General features: G+C 38.6%; 1 pseudogene; it reads right to left on the reverse strand.

Moving 5' to 3' along the window:
* Positions 1-4,468: 4,468 nt before the first annotated feature.
* On the reverse strand, positions 4,469-7,338 carry LOC126947338 (uncharacterized; annotated as a pseudogene).
* Positions 7,339-9,187: the final 1,849 nt, after the last annotated feature.

A 9,187-nucleotide genomic window follows, 5' to 3' on the forward strand; every position in this document is an offset into this window, starting at 1 on the left:
AAAACTGAAAAGAAACGTTCTGAGAAACTGCATTGTGTCGTGTGAATGCAAATTACAGAGTTACACTATGCTGTTCATGGATCAGTTTGCTAACACAGTTTTCTTCAAATCAGCAATGGGATATTTTTTGCCCAATGAAGCTTATGGTGACAAAGGAAACATCTTCAGATAAAAACTAGAAAGAAGCTTTCTGAGAAACTGCTTTGTGATGTGTGAATTGAGCTCACTGAGTTACATCTGTATTTCGTGAAGCTTTTTCCAGTCCTGTTTATGTGGAATCTGAGACCTGATATTTCAGCTCGGTTTTAAGAGTATACAGCCATAGGAAATATCCCCAGATAAAAACGAGAAAGAAGTTCCCTGAGAAATCTCTTTCTGATATCTGAATTCATCTAACTGATATCCACCTTTCTGTTCATGTAGCTGTTTGCTAACACTCTTCTCGTGGAATCTGCAACGTGATATTTGGGAGCACATTGCGGGCTACAGTGAAAAAGGTAATATCGTCAGATTAAAACTGAAAAGAAGCATTCTGAGAAACTGCATTGTGACGTGTTAATGCATCTCACAGAGTTACACTTTTGTGCTCTTTGATCGGTTTGCTAACACAGTTTTCTTCAAATCTGCAATGGGATATTTCTTTGCTCAATGAAGCTTATGGTGACAAAGAAAACAGCTTCAGATAAAAAGTAGAAAGAAGCTTTCTGAGAAACTGCTTTGTGATGTGTGAATTCAGCTTACTGAATTACACCTGTATTTCCTCGAGCTGTTTGGTAGTCCGGTTTCTGTGAAATCTAAGACCTGATACTTCAGCTCCCTTTGAAGAGTGTCATCCAAAGGAAATATCCCCAGATAAAAAGGAGAAAGAAGTTTCCTTAGAAATGTCTTCCTGATCTCTGAATTTACCTCACAGAGTTCCACCTTTTTGTTCGTGTAGCTGTTTGCTAATACTCTTCTTGTGGAATCTGCAGAGTGATATTTGGGAGCACATTAAGGGCTACAGTGAAAAAGGAAATGTTTTCAGATAAAAATTGAAAAGAAGCATTCTAAGAAACTGCTTTGTGTTGTGTGAACTCAGCTCACTGAGTTACATCTGTATTTCGTGGAGCTGTTTGGTAGTCCTGTTTTTGTGGAATCTAAGAGCTGATATTCGGATCGCTTTGAAGACTATACAGCCAAAGGAAATATCCTGAGATAAAAAAGAGAAAAATGTTTTCTGAAAATGTCTTCCTGATCTCTGAATTCATCTCACAGAGTTCCACCTTTCTGTTCATGTAGGTGTTTGCTAACACTTTTCTCGTGGAATCTGCAAAGTGATATTTTGGAGCACTTTGAGGGCTACAGTGAAAAAGGAAATGTCTTCACATAAACACTGAAAAGAAGCATTCTGAGAAACTGCATTGTGACGTGTAAATACAACTCACAGGGTTACACTTTTCTGTTCATTGATCAGTTTGCTAACACAGTTTTCTTCAAATCTGCAATTGGATATTTCTTTGCCCAATGAAGCTTATGGTGACAAAGGAAACATCTTCAGATAAAAACGAGAAAGAAGCTTTCTGAGAAACTGCTTTGTGATGTGTGAATTCAGCTCCCTGAGGTACATCTGTATTTCGTGAAGCTGTTTGCTAGTCCTGTTTTTGTTGAATCTAAGACCTGTTATTTCAGCTTGCTTTTAAGAGTGTACAGCCATAGGAAATATCCCCAGATGAAAAGGAGAATGAGGTTCCTTGAGAAATGTCTTTCTGATCTCTGAATTCATCTCTCAGAAATCCACCTTTCTGTTCATGTAGCTGTTTGCTAACACTCTTCTCGTGGAATCTGCAAAGTGATATTTGGGAGCACATTGGGAGCTACAGTGAAAAAGGAAATATCTTCAGATAACAACTGAAAAGAAGCGTTCTGAGAAACTTCATTGTGACATGGGAGTACAATTCACAGAGTTACACTTTTCTTTTCTTTGATCACTTTGGTAACACTGTTTTCTTGAAATCTGCACTGGGATATTTCTTTACCCAATGAAGCTAACAGTGACTAAGGAAATATCTTCAGATGAAAAGTAGAAAGAGTTTTCTAACAAACTGCTTTGTAATGTGTGAATTCAACTCACTGAGTTACAGCTGTATTCCGTGGAGCTCTTTGCTAGTCCAGTTTTTGTTGTATCTGAGATCCGATATTTCGGATAACTTGGAGGAGTATACAGCCAAAGGAAATATCCCCAGATAAAAAAGAGAATGAAGATTTCTGAGAAATGATTTCGCTCTCTGAGTTCGTCTCACAGAGTTCCACCTTTCTGTTCAGGGAACTGTTTGCTAACAGTCTTCTCTTGGAATCTGCCAGGTGATATTTGGGAACACTTTGAAGGTTACAGTGTAAAAGGAAATATCTTCCGATAAAAACTGAAAGGAAGCGTTCTGAGAAACTTCTATGTGACCTGTGCATTCATCTCCCAGAGTTCCACCTTTCTGTTGATGGAGCTGTTTGCTAACATTCTTCTCATGGTATCTGCTAACTGATATTTGGGAGCGCATTGAGGGCTACAGTGAAAAGGAAATATCTTCAGATAAAAACTGAAAAGAAGCATTCTGAGAAACTACATTGTGATGTGTGAATGCAAATTCCAGAGTTACACTTTTCCGTTCATTGATCAGTTTGCTAACACAGTTTTCTTGAAATCGGCAGTGGGATATTTTTTTACCCAATGAAGCTTACGGTGACAAAGGAAATATCTTTAGATAAAAAGTCGAAAGAAGCTTTCTGAGCAACCGCTTTGTGATGTGTGAATTCAACTCACTGAGTTACAGCTGTATTTCATGGAGCTGTTTGCTAGTCCAGTTTTTGTTGAATCTGAGAACCTATATTTCGGATCACTTGGAGGAGTATAGAGCCAAAGGAAATATCGCGAGATAAAAACGAGAAAGAAGAGTTCTGAGAAATAACTTTCTGTTCTCTGAGTTCATCTCAAAGAGTTCCACTTTTCTGTTCATGTAGCTGTTTGCTAACACTCTTCTCGTTGAATCTGCAAGGTGATATTTTGGATCGCATTGAGGGTTACAGTGAAAAAGGAAATATCTTCAGATAAAAACTGAAAGGAAGCGTTCTGAGAAACTCCTATGTGACCTGTGTATTCATCTCACAGAGTTCCACCTTTCTGTTGATGTAGCTGTTTGATAACACTCTTCTCGTGGAATCTGCAAAGTGATATTTGGGAGCACATTGAGGGCTACAGTGAAAAAGGAAATATCTTCAGATAAAAACTGAAAAGAAGCATTCTGAGAAACTACATTGTGACGTGTGAATGCAACTTCCAGAGTTACACATTTCCGTTGATTGATCAGTTTGCTAACACAGTTTTCTTGAAATCGGCAGTGGGATATTTCTTTGCCCAATGAAGCTTACGGTGACAAAGGAAATATCTTTAGATAAAAAGTCGAAAGAAACTTTCTGAGAAACTGCTTTGAGCTGTGTGAATTCACCTCACTGAGTTACAGCTGTATTTCCTGCAGCTGTTTGCTAGTCCAGTTTTTGTTGTATCTGAGAACAGATATTTCGGATAACTTGGAGGAGTATACAGCCAAAGGAAATATCCCCAGATAAAAACGAGAATGAAGATTTCTGAGAAATGATTTCTGCTCTCTGAGTTCGTCTCACAGAGTTCCACCTTTCTTTTCAGGTAACTGTTTGCTAACAGTCTTCCCTTGGAATCTGCCAGGTGATATTTGGGAACACTTTGAAAGTTACAGTGAAAAAGGAAATATCTTCAGATAAAAATGAAAGGAAGCGTTTTGAGAAACTTCTATGTGACCTGTGCATTCATCTCCCAGAGTTCCACCTTTCTGTTGATGTAGCCGTTTGCTAACACTCTTCTCATGGTATCTGCTAAGTGATATTTGGGATCACATTGAGGGTTAGAGTGTAAAAGAAAATATCTTCAGATAAAAAATGAAAGAAAGCGTTCTGAGAAACTTCTATGTGACCTGTGCATTCATCTCCCAGAGTTCCACCTTTCTGTTGATGTAGCTGTTTGCTAACACTCTTCTCATGGTATCTGCTAAGTGATATTTGGGATCGCATTGAGGGTTAGAGTGTAAAAGAAAATATCTTCAGATAAAAAATGAAAGAAAGCGTTCTGAGAAACTTCTATGTGACCTGTGCATTCATCTCCCAGAGTTCCACATTTCTGTTCATGTAGCTGTTTGCTAACACTCTTCTCGTGGTATCTGCTAAGTGATACTTGGGAGGTCATTGACGGCTACAGTGAAAAAGGGAATATCTTCAGATAAAAACTGAAAAGAAGCATTCTGAGAAACTGCATTGTGACTTTTGAATGCAACTTCCAGAGTTGTTGAATCTGAGAACCGATATTTCTGATCGCATGGAGGAGGGAAAAGCTGTAACTCTGTGAGATTAATTTACAGATCACAAAGAAGTTTCTCAGAAAGCTTCTTTCCAATTTTTATCTGAGGATATTTTCTTTTTCACCATAGCCCTCCATGGGCTTCCAAATATCACTTTGCAACTTCCACAAGAACAGTCTTAGAGAACGGCTTCTTGAGGGGAAAGCTGTATCTCTGTGAGATGAATTCACAGATCTCAACGAAGTTCCTCAGAAACCTTCTTTCTCTTTTTTATCGGAGGATATTTCCTTTGGCCTTATAGTATTCAAAGGGATCCGAAGTATCAGTTCTCAGATTCCACAGAAATAGGGCTAGCAAACAGTTCCATGAAATACAGCTGTAACTCAGTGAGTTTAAGTCACACATCGCAAAGCAGTTTCTCAGAAAGCTTCTTTCCAGTTTTTATCTGAGGATATTTTCTTTTTCACCATAGCCCTCCATGGGCTTCCAAATATCACTTTGCAAATTCCACAAGAACAGTCTTGGCGAAAGACTTCCTGAAGGGAAAACTGTAACCCACTGAGATGAATTCACAGATCACAAAGAATTTTCTCAGAAAGCTTCTTTCTCATTTTTATCACAGGATATTTCCTTTGGCCCTATAGTCTTCAAAGGGATCCGAAATATCAGTTCTCAGATTCCACAGAAATAAGGCTAGCAAACATCTACACGAAATACAGCTGTAACTCAGTGAGAGGAAGTCACACATCACAAAGCAGTTTTTCAGAAAGCTTCGTTCCATTTTTTATCGAGGATATTTTCTTTTTCACCATAGCCCTCCATAGGCTTCCAAATATCATTTTGCAAATTCCCAAGAACAGTCTTAGCGAACCGCTTCTTGAGGGGAAAGCTGTAACTCTGTGAGATGAATACACAGATCACAAAAAAGTTTCTCAGAAAGCTTCTTCCTCTTTTTTATCAGAGGACATTTCCTTTGGTCCTATAGTCTTCATAGGGATCCGAAATATTAGTTCTCAGATTCCACAAAAATAAGGCCAGCAAACAGCTCCACGAAATACAACTGTAACTCAATGAGTGGAAGTCACAAATCACAAAGCAGTTTCTCAGAAAACTTCTTTCCATTTTTTATCTGAGGATATTTACTTTGGCCCTACAGTCCTCAAAGGAATGAGAAATATCAGTTCTCAGATTCCACAGAAATAAGGCTAACAAACAACTCCATGAAATACACCTGCAACTCAGTGATTGGAAGTCACACATCATAAAGCAGTTTCTCAGAAAGCTTCTTTCCAGTTTTCATCTGAGGATATTTTCTTTTTCCCCATAGCCCTCCATGGACTTCCAAATATCACTTTGCAAATTCCACAAAAACGCTCTTAGCGAACGGCTTCATGAGGAGAAAGCTGTAACTCTGTGAGATGAATTTACAGATCACAAAGAAGTTTCTCAAAAACCTTCTTTCTCTTATTATCGGAGGATATTTCCCTTGGCACTGTAGTCTTCAATGGGTTCCGAAATATCAGTTCTCAGATTCCACAAAAATAGGGCTATCAAACAGCTCAGTGAAATACAGATGTAACTCAGTGAGTTGAAGTTTCACATCGCAAAGCAGTTTCTCAGAGAGCTTCTTTCTTGTTTTCATCTGAGGATATTTTCTTTTTCACCATAGCCCCCCATGGGCTTCCAAATATCACTTTGGAAATTCTACAAGAACTGTCTTAGCGAACGGCTTCTAGCGGGGAAAGATGTAACTCTGTGAGATAAATACACAGATAAAAAAGCAGTTTCTCAGAAAGCTTCTTTCCAGTTTTCATCTGAGGATATTTTCTTTTGCACCATAGCAATCCATGGGCTTCAAAATATCACTTTAGAAATTCCACAGGAACAGTCTTAGCGAACGGCTTCTTGAGGGAAAAGCTGTAACTCTCTGAGATGAATTCACAGAACACAAAGCAGCTTCTTTACATTTTTTATCTGAGGATATTTTCTTTTTGACCATAACCTCCATGGGCTTTCTAATATCTCTTTGTAAATTCCACAAGAACCGTGTTAGCGAATGACTTCTAGAGGGTAAAGCTGTAACTCTATGAGATGAATTCACATATCACAAAGAAGTTTCTCAGAACGCTTCTTTCTCATTTTTATTGGAGGATATTTCCTTTGGCCCTATGGTCTTCAAATGGTAACGAAATATCAGTTTCCACATTCCAGAGAAACAGGGCTAGCAAACAGCTCCACGAAATACAGGTGTAACTCAGTGAGTGGAAGTCACACATCACAAAGGAGTTTCTCAAAAAGCTTCTTTCCAGTTTTTATCGGAAGATATTTTCTTTTTCTCCATAGTCCTCCATGGGGTTCCAAATATCACTTTGCAAATTCCAAAGGAACAGACTTAGCGAACGGCTTTTTGAGGGGAAGGCTGTAACTCTGTGAGATGAATTCACAGATCACAAAAAAGCTTCTCAAAATGCTTCTTTCTCTTTTTTAAAGGAGGATATTTCCTTTGGCCTATAGTCTTCAAAGGGATTCGAAATATCAGTTCTCAGATTCCACAGAAAAAAGGCTAGCAAACTGCTCCATGAAATACAGCTGTAAATAAGTGAGTGGAAGTCACACATCACAAAGCAGTTTCTCAGAAAGCTTCTTTCCAGTTTTTATGAGGATATTTTCTTTTTCACCATAGCCCTCCACGGGCTTCTAAATATCAGTTTGAAAATTCCACAAGAACAGTATTAGCGAATGGCTTCTTGAGTGGAAAGCTGTAACTCTGTGAGATGAATTCACAGACCACAAAGCAGTTTCTCAGAAAGCTTCTTTCTCGTTTTTATCTGAGGATATTTACTTTTTCACCATAGTCCTCCATGGGCTTCCAAATATCACTTTGCAAATTCCACAAGAACAGTCTTGGCGAAGGACTTCTTAAAGGGAAAACTGTAACCCCCTGAGATGAATTCACAGATCACAAAGAAGTTTCTCAGAAAGCTTCTTTCTCATTTTTATCGGAGGATATTTCCTTTGGCCCTATAGAGTTCAAAGGGATCCGAAATATCAGTTCTCAGATTCCACAGAAATAAGACTAGCAAACATCTACACGAAATACAGCTGTAACTCAGTGAGAGGAAGTCACACATCACAAAGCAGTTTTTCAGAAAGCTTCTTTCCAGTTTTTATCGAGGATATTTTCTTTTTCACTATAGCCCTCCATAGGTTTCCAAATATCATTTTGCAAATTCCCAAGAACATTGTTAGCGAACGGCTTCTTGAGGGGAACGCTGTAACTCTGTGAGATGAATTCACAGATCACAAAAAAGTTTCTCAGAAAGCTTCTTCCTCTTTTTTATCGGAGGATATTTCCTTTGGTCCTATAGTCTTCATAGGGATCCGAAATATCAGTTCTCAGATTCCACAAAAATAAGGCTAGCAAACAGCTCCACGAAATACAGCTGTAACTCAGTGAGTGGAATTCACAAATCACAAAGCAGTTTCTCAGAAAGCTTCTTTCCTTTTTTTATCTGAGGATATTTCCTTTGGCCCTATAGTCTTCAAAGGGATCCGAAAATATCAGTTCTCAGATTCCATAGAAAGAAGGCTAGCAAACAACTCCACGAAATACACCTGTAACTCAGTGAGTGGAAGTCACACATCACAAAGCAGTTTCTCAGAAAGCTTCTTTCCAGTTTTCATCTGAGGATATTTTCTTTTTCACCATAGCCCTCCAAGGGCTTCCAAATATCACTTTGCAAACACTAAAAGAACAGTCTTAGCGAACGGCTTCTTGAGGGGAAAGCTGTAACTCTGTGAGATGAATTCACAGATCACAAAAAGTTTCTCAGAAAGCTTCTTTCTCTTTTTTATCGGAGGATATTTCCTTTGGCCCTATAGTCTTCAAAAGGATCTGAAATATCAGTTCTCAGATTCCACAGAAATAAGGATAGCAAACAGCTCAACGAAATACAGCTGTAACTCAGTGAGTGGAAGTCACACATCACAAAGCAGTTTCTCAGAAAGCTTCTTTCCAGTTTTTATCTGAGGATATTTTCTTTTTTACCATAGCCCTCTATGGGCTTCCAAATATCACTTTCCAAATTCCAGAAGAATAGTCTTAGTGAACGGCTTCTTGAGGGGAAAGCTGTAACTCTGTGAGATGAATTCACAGATCACAAAGAAGTTTCTCAGAAACCTTCTTTCTCTTTTTTATCAGAGGATATTTCCTTTGGCCCTATAGTCTTCAAAGGGTAACGAAATATCAGCTCTCAGATTCCACAGAAGAAGGCTAGCAAACAGCTCTATGAAATACAGTTGTAACTCACTGAGTTGCAGTGACACATCACAAAGCAGTTTCTCAGGAATCTTCTTTCCTGTTTTTATCTGAGGATATTTTCTTTTTCACCATAGTCCTCCAAGGGCTACCAAATATCACTTTGCAAATTCCACAAGAACAGTCTTAGCGAACTGCTGCCATAGTGGAAAGCTGTAACTCTGTGAGATGAATTCGCAGATCACAAAAACATTTTCAGAAAGCTTCTTTCTCTCTTTTATCGGAGGATGTTTCCTTTGGCCCTATAGTCTTCAAAGGATCCGAAATATCACTTCTCAGATTCCACAGAAGTAATGCTAGCAAACAGCCTAAGGAAATACAGCTGTAACTCAGTGAGTGGAAATCACACATCACAAAGTACTTTCTCAGAATGCATCTTTCCAGTTTTCATCTCAGGATATTTTCTCTTTCACCATAGCCTTCCAAGGGCTTCGAAATATCACTTTGAATATTCCACAAGAACAGTCTTAGCGAACTGCTTCAGGAGGAGAAAGCTCTAACTCTCTGAGAT

This window comes from Macaca thibetana, unplaced genomic scaffold (assembly GCF_024542745.1).
Source record: "Macaca thibetana thibetana isolate TM-01 unplaced genomic scaffold, ASM2454274v1 unplaced_scaffolds145, whole genome shotgun sequence".
Lineage (NCBI taxonomy): Eukaryota > Metazoa > Chordata > Mammalia > Primates > Cercopithecidae > Macaca > Macaca thibetana.